The sequence below is a fragment of the Gorilla gorilla genome, chromosome 4, assembly GCF_029281585.2.
Source record: "Gorilla gorilla gorilla isolate KB3781 chromosome 4, NHGRI_mGorGor1-v2.1_pri, whole genome shotgun sequence".
NCBI classification, from domain to species: domain Eukaryota; kingdom Metazoa; phylum Chordata; class Mammalia; order Primates; family Hominidae; genus Gorilla; species Gorilla gorilla.
In genome coordinates this window covers 149,896,043-149,909,092 of record NC_073228.2, presented here as the reverse complement: position 1 = coordinate 149,909,092, position 13,050 = coordinate 149,896,043, and the positions used below count along the sequence as shown (strand labels likewise).

The following is a 13,050-nucleotide window of genomic DNA, read 5'->3' as shown; positions in this document are numbered from 1 at the left end:
AGAGTGCCATGGTGCAATCATGGTTCACTGCAGCCTCAACCTCCTGGGTTCAGTCGATCCTCCCACCTCAGCCTCCTGAGTGTCTGGGACTACAGATATGCATCACCATGCTCAGACAGTTTTTTGCATTTGTTGTAGAAATGGGGTTCCACCACATTGCCCAGGCTGGTCTCCAACTCCTGGGCCCAGGCGATACGTCCTCGGACTCCCAAAGTGCTGGGATTACAAGCGTGAGCCACTGCGCCCGGCCTAGGGCTGCATTTTAGAGATAGAAAATTAGGTATTGGTAGTTTCTGTACCCACCCCTAGGGACAATCTGGAGTTGACCATCTGACTTTATAAAGTTAAAAGCTCATTCCCCTCTATAGACTCAAAACAAGTTAAGAGCCACATTTGGTAACTGCTGTGTGTGGCCCTTATTGGGTCCTAGGCACCGTGCTAGGCACTGGGGTTACTGCAATAAGCAGGACACGTAGGGCTCCATTCTCATGTGGAGCTCACAGTGTATGCCAGGAAGCTCCTGTAACATACTGTGTAACATACTCATACGCAGTGACACCTATAACTATGCTCTGTAAGCCTGAGCGTGTTGGGGTCGGGGAAGATCAGGACGCTCTGGGAGCTAGCACAAGAGGCTTGCCTGGACCTCCAAGGGCTGCTTCACCCTCACATGCTATGACTCCAGTGCTAATTTATACATGGGCCCGATGGTCATTATCCCCATTTTTATAGATGGAGAAACTGAGATAAAAAGATTTCACAATTTTCAGGAAGTGGCCAAATGGGTGGACAGCTTGATGCCAGAAGCAAGGACCCTAGGCTCAGAGTCCTTTCTGTAGAGCCCAAGGTTAACATGTCCAGATCTCAGTGTGGCTAAAGGGGTCATATAGAGGAGGCATATGTGTTTATGCTCGTGGATAGGATGACCACCGTTCCTGTCAGGTGTCCCTAGTAATATGGAATAGGTCTGCAGGCAGGTGGAATATGAAGCTGTTTGTGCTTGTTTTTCTTTTCCTTTCCCTGGCAGGGCAGAGCAGAGGGAGTCAGAGCTTCGGCTGCCAGGAGGCTATCAGCCCTTCTCTATCTACGCCTATTTCAGAGCCAGCCCTGCCTGCAACCCTCCCTGTTCTTGATGAGCAAGGAGCAGCCACCCAGAGCTAGTTATTTGTCCTGAGAGTAAAAACACTGTCTGAGATAGAGAACTCATTTATGAGCTGTCAGCAGGTCCCTTTAGGTTCATCTCAAAAATACTTTTTTTTCCGAAGTACACGGCTAGGTCTGCAGGGGTTATATTGCATAACGCTGTGAAGACTACTGAATTTACAGTTCCCAAGTAGTCATCAAAATTTGGAAGATCCTCTGTGATCTGCTCCAGTTTTGCTCTCCAGCCTCACCTTTCTCCATTCCCTTCCCCCTCAACTTCAGTGGGGTCTTTTCTTAGCTCTTTGAGCAGGCCACACCCCTGACCTTGCACCTCTCCTGGCCACCCCCCTACCTGTTACTTCCCACTTCCCACTTCTGGTCTGACTGTAGCTTCCCTTTGTTATTAAAATGTAAAATTATAAATATATTTTGCATACGGATAAGTATATATATTTTGTGTGTCATTTAAAGAATAATAATATAACAGATACCTGCATACATACCACCCATAAAACAGACACCTGCATATATACCACCCAACTTAAGACATACAATAAAAATAGAAGTTGAATATTGTGCTTAGAAGCCCTCTGCATATTCCCCCATAATCAAGTCTCTCTCCCAAGTTATCCCAGAGGTAACTACAATGCTGAAGTTTGTGTTAATCATTCCAAGTCTTTTCTATGTTGTTACCACCTTGGCATATATCCCTAAACAGTATGTTTAGTTTTGTCTATCTGTGAACATTGTATGAATGGACTCACAATGTGTGTATTCTGTGACTTGCATCTTTTGCTTAACAGGAAGTTTTTGCATATATTTGTGGCTAATTTTCACTGCTGATTCTTATATTTCATTCTGTGACTATACCACCATTTAACCATTCTGTCAGTTATGTGTCATTTGGGCAATTTTCAGTTTGGGGCTGTTATGAGTGATGTTACTATGAACATTTTTGTACATGTCCCCTGTGCACATGGGCAAGAATTTCTCCAGGATATACATCTAGGAGTGGAATTGATGGGCCAAAGGGTATGAGCCTGTTCAGTTTTATTGGGCAATAACACACTGTTTCCCAATGTGGCTGTAACAATTTACACTTCCACCAGCAGTGAATGACAATTACTGTTACCCCACAGTCTCACCAGCACGTGGTAAGGCCTGGCTTTTTAATACCTGCTGATTGGGTGGGTGTGAAATGCTATCTGATTGTGGTTTTAAATTAATTTCTCTGAGTACCAGTGAGCTTTAGGTTTTTTTTTTTTTTCAAATATTTATGGGCCATTCTTGTTATACGAAATGCCTGTTCATGTCCTTCGTATCCCGCTCTTCCATGGGGTTATTTATTATTTTTGTATTAAATTATGGAATTCTAATGTATTGGATATGAATTCTTTGTAGCTTGTGTTTTTACTCTGTGGTGTCTTTTGATGAACTGAAGTTCTGATTTTTCATATAGTCAAATTCACAATATATTTCCTATGGTTCACGTTTTTAAACAGTCTTCAATAAGTTTTTTTTCCTCCCAAGGTCATAAGGATATACTTCTATACTGTCTTCTAAAAGTTTTATAGTTTTGCCTTTCACATTAAGTCTTTAATCCACCTGGAATTGATTTTTGACAAGGGAGGAATCCAATTTCATCTTTTTCCACATGGATACCCAATTAGCCCAGCACCATAGTTCATCCTTCCCTTCTGATCTGCAAAGTCTGCTCTGTCATAAATCAAGCCTCTATGCTGTGTCTGTTTCTAGGTTCTCCAGCATGTTCCATTGGTTTAATAGAATCTCTATGCTAACTCCATGCCATCTTAGTTAGCTTTGAAATAAAAATGGAAATCTGATTGGGTAAGTCCAATTCTTTACCCCAACCAAATTCCATCTTCTTCGTCAGAAGTGTCTTGGCTCTTGGCATTTTTGTTCTTCCATTTGAATCTTAGAATCACCTTTTGAGTTTCATAAAAACGAACAGCAAACAGACCCACTGGGATTTGAATTCATGGTTAAATGTGGGGGAGAAGCAACATCTTTAAATATGAAGTCGTCCCATCCAAGAACATTGCATAATTCTCCACTTATGTTAGAGCCTCTTTAATGTCTTTCAATGGTGTTTTATAAATTTTCTCAATAAAGGTCTTGCATGTCTTGTTATATTTATTCCTAGAGATTTAAACAATTTAGTTGCTCCTATAAATGGTACCTTTTTAAAAATCATTTTTCTATTTAGTGTACAGAGATGCAATTGACTTTCTTATATTGATTTGTATTCAGCAACCTTGATAAGCTCATGTTTATTCCCATCACATTTTTTCTAGATTCTTTTGAGTTCTCTATATAGACAATAGTATCGTCTGCAAATAATGACAGTTATGTTTCTTCCTTTCAAAGACTTAACCTTTTACTTCTTTTTCCTGCCTTACTGTGCTGGCCAGGCCCTCTGGGACAGTGTTGAGCAGAAACATGAAAACGGGCATTTTGTTCTTTTTTTTAATCTTAAAGGAAATGCCTTCAACATTTCACCATTAAGTATGATGTTTGCCATTGATTTAAATAGATTCCGTTAATCACATTAAGTAAGTTTCTTTTTATTCCTAGTTTGCTAAGACTTTTTGATATATAATGAATGGACATAAAATTTTATCAAACATTTTCTGTACCTATTGAAAATGTCACGTTTTTTTCTCCTTTAATCTGTTAATGTGATAAATTATATCAGTTAATTTTCTAATGCTAAACCAACCATTCAGTCTTGGAGAAAAACCCAACTTGATCATGATATATGCCATTTCCCTGCATTTCTGGGTTTGTTTTCCTAACATATACTTGAGGATTTTTGCATCTGTGTTCTTGAGTGAAGCAGAACTATACTTTTCCCTTCTTATGTTGTCTTTTCCTGGTTTTGATAGTAAGGCTATCCTAATCTTATGAAGTGAGTCGGGGAAAGTTTTCTTCCATTCTTTGGAAGAATTTATATAATAGTTAAATCATCTCTTCCTTGAAAGTGTGAAAGAACTCACCAGTAAATCTGTCTGGGTCTGGAGTTTTCTGTATAGGAAGATTTTAAATTGCTGATTCTATTTCTTAAATGCTTACAATGTTATTCTGAAGGGTTTTTAAGAGTTGTTTACCAGATGTAAAATGTTTTTCCATAAGCCCTGTTTATTGAAGAGAAGTTCCTGTGGGAACATTTGCCGGATGGCCTCCCTGTTGGGGAGAAAAGGTGGTACTTAGAGTATCTACATAGAACCTTGGAAAACCCCAGCCAATGCGGACCCCCATACGTCATCAATTCAAGTCCTTAGAGCACCCGAGAGTCCCAGTGCCTTACTTAAGAGGAACCCCATGGGAGCAGTCACAGTTAGGAGGATTTTTGTAGCTTCTTGAGGCACTATGCAGCCACGGCTAACAGAATGGACTTTTGGGGCTGTCTGATGTGGGTTTGAGCTTTGGCATTGTAACTTATTGGCTGTGGGAGGCTCAGACTTAATCCCTCTGAGCCTTGTTTCCTTATCTATGAAAGGGGGCAAGAATAGTGGCTACCTCATGAGGTTCTTGTGAGGGTTCAATCAGAACATGCAAGCAAAGTGCTTTGCATAATGTCCGGCTCACATGAGGTACCCAATAAATGGTTACCATTGTCACTATTATGACATAGGAGACATACAAAGCAGATGTCTGGGGAGAAGAAGCAGACAATAGGACTTCCTCAGTTGGACTGGATTTAAGAAGGAAAGATTCATTCTCTAGGATACAAAGGCCAGCCACCACAGTCCAGATTGCCTTTGAGGAAGACCCAGTGAGGGGTGGCTTAGCCCAAGTGTGGGGACATGTATTTAGGAGTCTTTCTTCCTTGTCCCCGGTGCTAGGTTGACCATTCTCACGGATCCTGAGGCTTCCATCCCTGGCACTTCCCCATAGCTATGCTCTGCATTAGCTTTTTAGGAAAGAGCAGAAAATGCAACCCACACTTCAAACCACAAAGACAAATATGCTTTCCCCTTTGGTTGGGCACAGAATGTCTCCTGCCCTGCCACTCCCTTGCTGTTTTCTTTTTTTTTTTAGATAGAGTTTCGCTCTGTCACCCAGACTGGAGTGCAGTGATGTGATCTTGGCTCACTGCAACCTCTGCCTGCCATGTTCCAGCAATTCTCGTGCCTCAGCCTCCAGAATAGCTGGGATTACAGACGTGTGTCACCAGGCCCAGCTAGTTTTTGTATTTTTAGTAGAAATGGGGATTTGCCATGTTGGCCAGGCTGATCTCGAACTCCTGACCTCAAGTGATCCACACGCCTCAGCCTCCCAAAGTGCTGGGATTACAGGCGTGAGCCACCATGCCTGGCCATATAAAAACAATTTTTATTTTAAGTAGAGACAATGTCTCACTATGTTGCCCAGGCTGGTCTCAAACTCCTGAGCTCAAGCCATCCTCCTGCCTCAGCCTCTGTAGCTGATACCACGGGTGTGAGCCACTGCGTCTGGTCTCCCCTGCTATTTTCTACCTCATGCTTTCCTGAGCCCAAGGGTCCTGCTGCTTTCAAAGCAGGGTTTGGGCATCAAAGCAGAGTGTGATGGGGTGGGTACTGTTAGGGCTTTTTGAAATGCCAGGGTACACAGAAGTCTTAATTATAACCCTTGCCCTCCTCATCCTAACAGTCCACTTGAAGAAGTAACTGTTTGGCAGTAATTATGGTTAAATCCTCTCACCAGGCCTCATTAAAGGCCACAAAAACTTAAGTATGCAAAGTTTCTCTGAAGTCTGCTGCAGATCTCCTCATGGCATTTACTCACAGAAGATCCTTGTTAAGCATCTGCCAGGTACCAAGCACCGTGCTAGGCCTGGGGGATCCGTGATGAGGCCATTGCACTCACAGACAGTGGAGACTGTGCCTCCAACCTACTATCTGTCCTACCCCAGGCTCCTGCCCTCACATTCCCCAGACAAGAGTATCCCAAAGATGGGCAGTCTCTGGACATCTAGAAATTTCCATGCTCCACTCACCTCTCGTATGGACTGAAGGACCTACGTCCTTATAAAGTAGCTTTTTATGGTGGAGATATTGGTGATGGAGGTTATTTTCTGAACTGAACTAAGGAATGTGGACCCACAAGGAGAGGTGGATGAGGGAAAGCAGCAGACCAAAACAGGAGACATGGGAGCATAACTGTTAGGAACTTGGGTTCTGAATTCAGATGTCCCTGGGTACGGGTCCCCACTTTGCTATGCTTTCACCAACCGTGTAACCCTGGGCAAGTTATTTAACCTGCCTGGCCCTAAATTCCTTCATCTGGTTTAGGGACGCTTTAATAGCTTTTTTCCTAAGGACTTGTCAATTTTTTAAAATCTAAGGTGTCACTTCAGGGGAGATGGCTGGTGAAGCAAACTGAAGTCAGAATGAAAAAAAGTTAAAAAAAACTTAATTAAAAAAAAATCCCTTCTAAGGAATTTAGTGAGCCCAGAAATAATTTGGCAATGTCAAGTTCATCTCAGCATCTTCAGAAAATTTACTTTCTGCCATGTGTTTGTTGTCTCTTATTTTAAAATTTTCTCAAATGATATTACAGCGACAACAATGAACATTTTTATTTTAAAAAAGAGAAAAAAAATCGCATACCACCACCACCCATTATCAAAGCAGTTGTCTCTGTTCTTTTTTTTTTTTTTTGAAACAGAGTCTCACTTCATCGCCCAGGCTGGAGTACAGTGGCACAATCTCAGCTCACTGCAATCTCCACTTCTCGGGTTCAAGCAATTCTCTTGCTTCAGCCTCCTGAGTAGCCGAGATTACAGGTGTGCACTACCACGCCTGGCTAACTTTTGCATTTTTAGTAGAGATGGGGTTTCACCATGTTGGCCAGGCTGGTCTCCAGCTCCTGACCTCAAGTGATTCACCTGCCTTGGCCTCCCAAAGTTCTAGGATTACAGGTGTGAGCCACCGCACCTGGCCTCTGTTCTTTTTTGAGTAACTGAGTGCCCTCGATAAATGAAGGATTTACATTCTTGGAAACCTAGGCTCCAATGCTCTCACGGTTCCTTGAAACACTCCCTGATACCTTCTTGTTGGCGTGTCTGACTTCATCTTCTGAATTATTATCACTGGATATCCTTGGGAAGACACCTCATACTGAGGCTGAGACCTTGGGTGGTCATAGGACAATTTTTCCTTCTCATAGGATTATTAGAATGTGGCCACAAAGTCCACCAGGGTCCCAGTGAGACAGGCTCAGTGATCTCAGCAAGTGAAAAGGGCATGTGTTTCCAAAGCCATCACTTAAAGCTCCTTCTGGATGGCATGCTTGCTGGCTCTGTGTGGTTCTGCAGAAATCAGAAGTTGTCCTTCATGGTCTCAAATAAGATTTAAACAGTTTTAATTGGCTGTCCCCAGAGACTCACCATCCCTGCCGCGAGGGCCCAGCCTGTGGTGCCTGGAGAGGTTCGACTACCCTGCAAGCAAGCCCTCTGCTGTCCTCTCCCATCACTGCGTGAGCCACACAAGCTCAGGACCCAGGCTGTTTGGGCAATTAATGCAGCTCATTCTTCAGAGCACTGCATTTGATGGGAAATAATGGGAGAATAAAACCCTTCAGATAATCTTTGTTTCCAGATGTCCTGATATTTTTATCTCATTGGGCTAAAAAGGAAAGAAAATATGCATTTGCATTAAGAAGGGGAGAATCCCTAATTTTGGCCCATCCTTACAACAAACATAATTTTTATTTGTATCCCCACCTTTTAGAACAATACCTAAGCAGTCAGTAAATGTTTGTTGAGTCTGCTTTTAGGAAGATCAGTGTCTACACCATCTGGGATGGATGTGAGAAAACCATCCTTCCAATTGTCTCTTCTGTTGGTAATAAGACTTTCGTAACAACAAACAATGGGGATATATTTGTGGGGGAGGAGTGTTACTTTTGTTCTTTACCTTTTCTTGATATTCCCTAACTCAGCATCTTTTTCCACAAAACGTGGGTATCATTTTTCCCACAAAAAGTCTTAGGGCATGGCCAGGTGCAGTGGCTCACGCCTGTAATCTCAGCACTTTGGGAGGCTGAGGCGGGCAGATCACCTGAGATCGGGAGTTCAAGACCAGCCTGACCCACATGGAGAAACCCTGTCTCTAATAATAATACAAAATTAGCTGGGCGTGGTGGTGCATGCCTGTAATCCCAGCTTCTCGGGAGGCTGAGGCAGGAGAATGTCTTGAACCTGGGAGACGGAGGTTGCAGTGAGCCGAGATGGGGAGTTTGCACTCCAGCCTGGGCAACAAGAGTGAAACTCCATCTCAAAAAAAAAAAAAAAAAAGGCTAAGGGCTAGTGCTCATAGATTTTCACTAAGGAAATTCCTGTAACTTCTGGAGAGACATGATTTGGGAATGTCTGGTCTCCTCCAATTGACAAATGCTCCTAGGTAAGACAATGTGAAAGACAAAAAAGGTTGAAAAGAAAGCATAGTCCTTGCCCTTAAGGAGTGTGTAATCTCACTGAGATAAGATGGGAAAAATGAAAACAGAGTTCCAAAATCAAGAGCTAATGTTTACAGAATACTTGTCAGAGGCCACACATTCCTAAACACTCTATTATCTCATATAATCCTCACAACAAACCAAAGGGCTAAATACCATTATCATCATTTTTCCCATCTGGCATTGAGAATGTCAAGGCAAAAACATATGATTAGTAACTTGCCCAAGGCCACAGAGCCAGCAAGGAAGCTGAGCTGGGATTTGAACCTACACGATGTGACTGTGACTTCAGAGCCTGTCCTCTCAGCCCTAACTACAGCACACAAGTCCGTGTGTATATTTTGGAGGGAGAATCAGGTGGTGCTGGCTCCAAGGTCTGGAAGGTTCTAGAGGGCAGGAGTCGGTGAGGGCTGGGATTCTCAGAGAAGGGCTTCTTTAGCTCCCTGTGCCTCATTTGCTAGGCTAAGCCAGGAAGGGTTTGCCCCATTTCTGGAACTCTGCAAAGACGCCTGAGAAGAGATTTCCCAGTCATTTCTGTGTTACCAGAGAGAAATGTGATTTATGGGCACACTTGTCTAACTTTCCCAAGGCATAGGCAGTAGGATGTCAGGCTGGGCTTTGGCCCTGAGCTGAGGTTTGGTAAAGCCTGAAGGAGAGCCAAGATAGCATCTGGATTGTCTCTGTCACCACACCTAGTGTCACCTCACCCCTCGGTCACTGGCCAGATGAAATTGCTGCCTCCTATGTAATAGACAACATGTTTTTTTCAAGAGTTTTGGTCAGGGAACTCAGGTTCATATTACCTATATGAATCTTGGAAAAATCTGAAGCCCCTTCCCCTGGCTTTAGGATCCTAGTATGTAAGAGCTGAAGATCTTGAAGCCGTAAGAGCTTCAAGACCACCCAATTTAATCCTCTGAGGGGAAGTGGCATGCTGAAGGTCATCACCCATGGGGCTTGGCCACAGAGTCAGACCTAAGTCCACCACTGGGAGAGGGTACCATGTCTTGGTAGCTGGTTCAAGAGGTTGGTTTGCTTGACTTGCTTTCCAGACTATGTGTCCCTAATTTTCAACAAATATTTATTAGGCTTTCCATGTGCCTCATTCTGTCCTTATGGAGCTTATATTCTAGGGAGATGGCAGGTAAAACAAGATACTCATATACAAAACAAAAACCAAGAAAACTGACTAATAAAATATACACCATAAAGGAAGCAGAGATAGATGATGGGAGACCTACTTTGGATAAAGTGTTTTCCATTCCATGCCCTCCTACCTGGCTGGGGGACCTTGGCTATGAAGTTCATCCAAACCCAACATGCTGCTTTTCTCTTGCCCCTGGAGCATGCATCATTGTGGGGTGCTTAGCTTTGGGGTGGGTCTTATATACCTGGGGCACATGGAAGGGATGGGGCTGGGGATGCACCAGCCAAAGGTGTATTTTTCCATATATGGGAGGCTACAGTCTTGGACGGTGGCTGCCTGGCCTCAAGCTTAGGGGTGCAGTTGATTTTGTCCTTCTGAGAGAATCCAGCTATCAAAGCACTAAAGCATGGACACACACTCCATGGGGAAGGGTATTGATTACTTTCAAAATCCCCAGGGCTGGCAGGACAAGAGCAAGCAAGGCAAAATGATGACACAGCAGAGCTTGGCATTGCTGCCCCTTATACCCTTTGTGGGCTTGCAGAGACCCCACGGCCTGCATTCACTTCTCACTCACCCACCCTGTTGATCCCTCCCTCCGTCATTCACTTACATACTTATTTCTTTATTAAATTCCTCATTATTATAAGAATTCCCTCACACACTCATTCACATCTTCTTTCTTTCATCAGATTCCTCCATCACTTAATCATTCGTTCAGTCTCTTCTGTTTATTGGCTTATGTACATAGCTATGTATATGTTCACTGGATTTCACTCGCTTCACCACTCATTCATTCAACAAACATTTACTAACCATCTCTTCATGCCAGGCTTAACTGGGCTTAACCCTGGAGGGAGCAGGGGGACATCAGTTACCCTGTCTTTAAGGAGTTGAGGGCATTAAGGTACGCTTAGGTAAATTCCAAAACAAGGTGGGAAGTGACAGAATTCCAGCCTGGGGGCATATGTCAATTGTTTGGAAGTGCAGATGGGATGGTGTCCTCCCAGGCATCCAGTGCTCCTTCTTCCCTACAGGGCCCAAAGTGACCAGGCACACACATTCTCACAAAGGCATTAGGGACCTCAGAAGTGGCTAGACCAGAGGAGGGTGTTTGCTTTTTAAAGGAAGAGGCCAATCTTTTAGCCCAGGGATCTGCAAACTCTCTAAAGGGCTAGAAAGTAAATCTTTCAGGCTTTGTGCAAGGTCTCTGTCACTACTGCCTAACTGTTTCCTTCTAGTGTGAAAGCAGCCATTGATGATATGTAAAGAGTGAGCCTGGCTGAGTACCAATAAAACTTTATTTTTGGACAATGAAAATACAATTTTATATAATTTTCACAGCATGGAGTTTTATTCTTTTGATTTTCACCCCCCACCCCTGCCCCCCAATAAATTCAAAATCACATCTGTAAAAACCATTCTTAACTTGCTGGCCATATGAAAACAGGCAGCAGGTGCATTTGGACCATAGGCTGTAATTTGCTAATTCTGTTATAGCTCAAAGAAATGAATGAACAGTGGATAATTTCCAGATGTCAATAGCAGAAATAGTTTAGGGGTTAGTCCTTCTCCTGGTGACCTGGTTACTGCTTTCTCTACAGACGTAGACAGATGAGGGCCCAGCAAGGGCCTAATCCTGGGCACAGGGAATCAATCGGATTTTGAAAATACAGGATAGGTGTTCTCTGACCTCATCAGTGTCCTGCCTCCTTGAAACGAATGCAGACAAATGATTAAAGTAGTAAACTCTCTCCGTGCTCCAATGTGTCTGGTTCAAATCTGTTTAGGGTTTGTCACCTGAGTATATGCTCCAGGCCTAGCAAAGAATAGGGCCTCAGTAAATCTTCACTGAATGAAAGGACATGGGCACATGGGCACATGGTAGACACACCATATTTGTGAGCAGAAGCAAGGAAGCAGCAAGATTTCTCTCATCAGTACTGGCTCAGGTCAAGTCAAAGGCAGTGGGGGAAGGCACAAGGGCTCAGTTAGGCAGCTTGAGCAGCCCAGAGAGTAGGAAATATTTGTTCTCATTTCTGACTCTGCCCTTTTTGTCCTCAGAGTTGCCCTATACTCAGCATGAGAAAACAGGGCTTCCCTAGCTGAAGTGTCTTGGAAACAGACAAACTGGTGCTTGCAATATTCTTTGCATACATAACCAGTTTTTATTTCGCATTTAGTTGTGCAATTTTCCATCAGGGCTTGATTGTTTTGGGATGGGAAGAGAGGGAGAAGAATGGATATTACATATCCCAAAGCTTGTGCGTTGAGATACAATAAATGGTTTTTTTCTTTGATGAAAGAAAATGGTCAATTTTCTTGGAGTTTTCTCTTTATCTTTCTTTTGTTTTCTTTTCTTAACACACTGTCATTTATCAAAAATAAAGTTCCTGAGGCATTCACAGAGGTTTGTGATATAGGGGCCCATATCTTGTTTTTCTATGAAAACAATGGAAGAACATGCCCCTTTCGTGCCCTCTGTAGAAACTCTTCCTTAGGAAGAAGGCCTGATTTTTAGCTTATGTGCAGAGAAAGCAAATAGCACAGAAGCTTGTTTGCTGAACAAATCCAGATGTACCCCGAGCCCAGCATGGCCCCCAGGGAGTGCCCAATAGAATGATATGGAATCACCGAGTCTTAGATGATGGGCCTATGTGGGGATGGCAAACACATGGCACATGCACCCATTTCCTACTCCTGGGCCCGCAACAGACATGGATAATTGATCTCTTTATTCCTTCCCACTGAGTCTGGTTGCTGTCCCAGAATCTCTCCTCAATCATCTCTGGGGACAACTGAGTTAGCATGTGAGATGCCCCACTACTCCCACTGCTCAGGCAGGGAAAGAGCATGGGCCTGGAAGACAGCCAGACCTGGGTTCTGACAAAAACTCTGAAATGCACTTGCTGACTGAACTAGATACTTAGCCTCTCTGAGTCTCAGTTCCTCCATCTAAAATGGAACGAAGTAACAACGATTAACTATACTCACAGAGGATGTAAGACTGTGGCACTGGGTCTGTCACAAAATGAGTTACTTTTTTTCTTGGAGCTGAGTGGGAATGGAAAGTGGGCCTGAATTATGTATTTATTGTGCCTTTGTTTATTGTTGTGGGGGTATGTTTCTCTGCACAATTTGTTTTTCTTTTCACTACATATGTATGTTTCTCTGCACAATATGTTTTTCCAACAATCCACTCAATGCACAGATCCTTTCAGCTTCTCCGGGTAGGAGCGCGTTCGTGTTTTGGCGCATTTCCAGGGACAGGGCACAGGCAAGTCTCCCCATCCTACCTG

General features: G+C 43.4%; 1 protein-coding gene across 6 annotated transcripts in view; it reads right to left on the bottom strand.

The window, feature by feature from the left end:
- The window catches only part of SH3RF2 (SH3 domain containing ring finger 2), a 127,199-nt gene that overhangs the window by 20,885 nt on the left and 93,264 nt on the right, over positions 1-13,050 (bottom strand). The gene's annotated exons all lie outside the window — the stretch shown is intronic.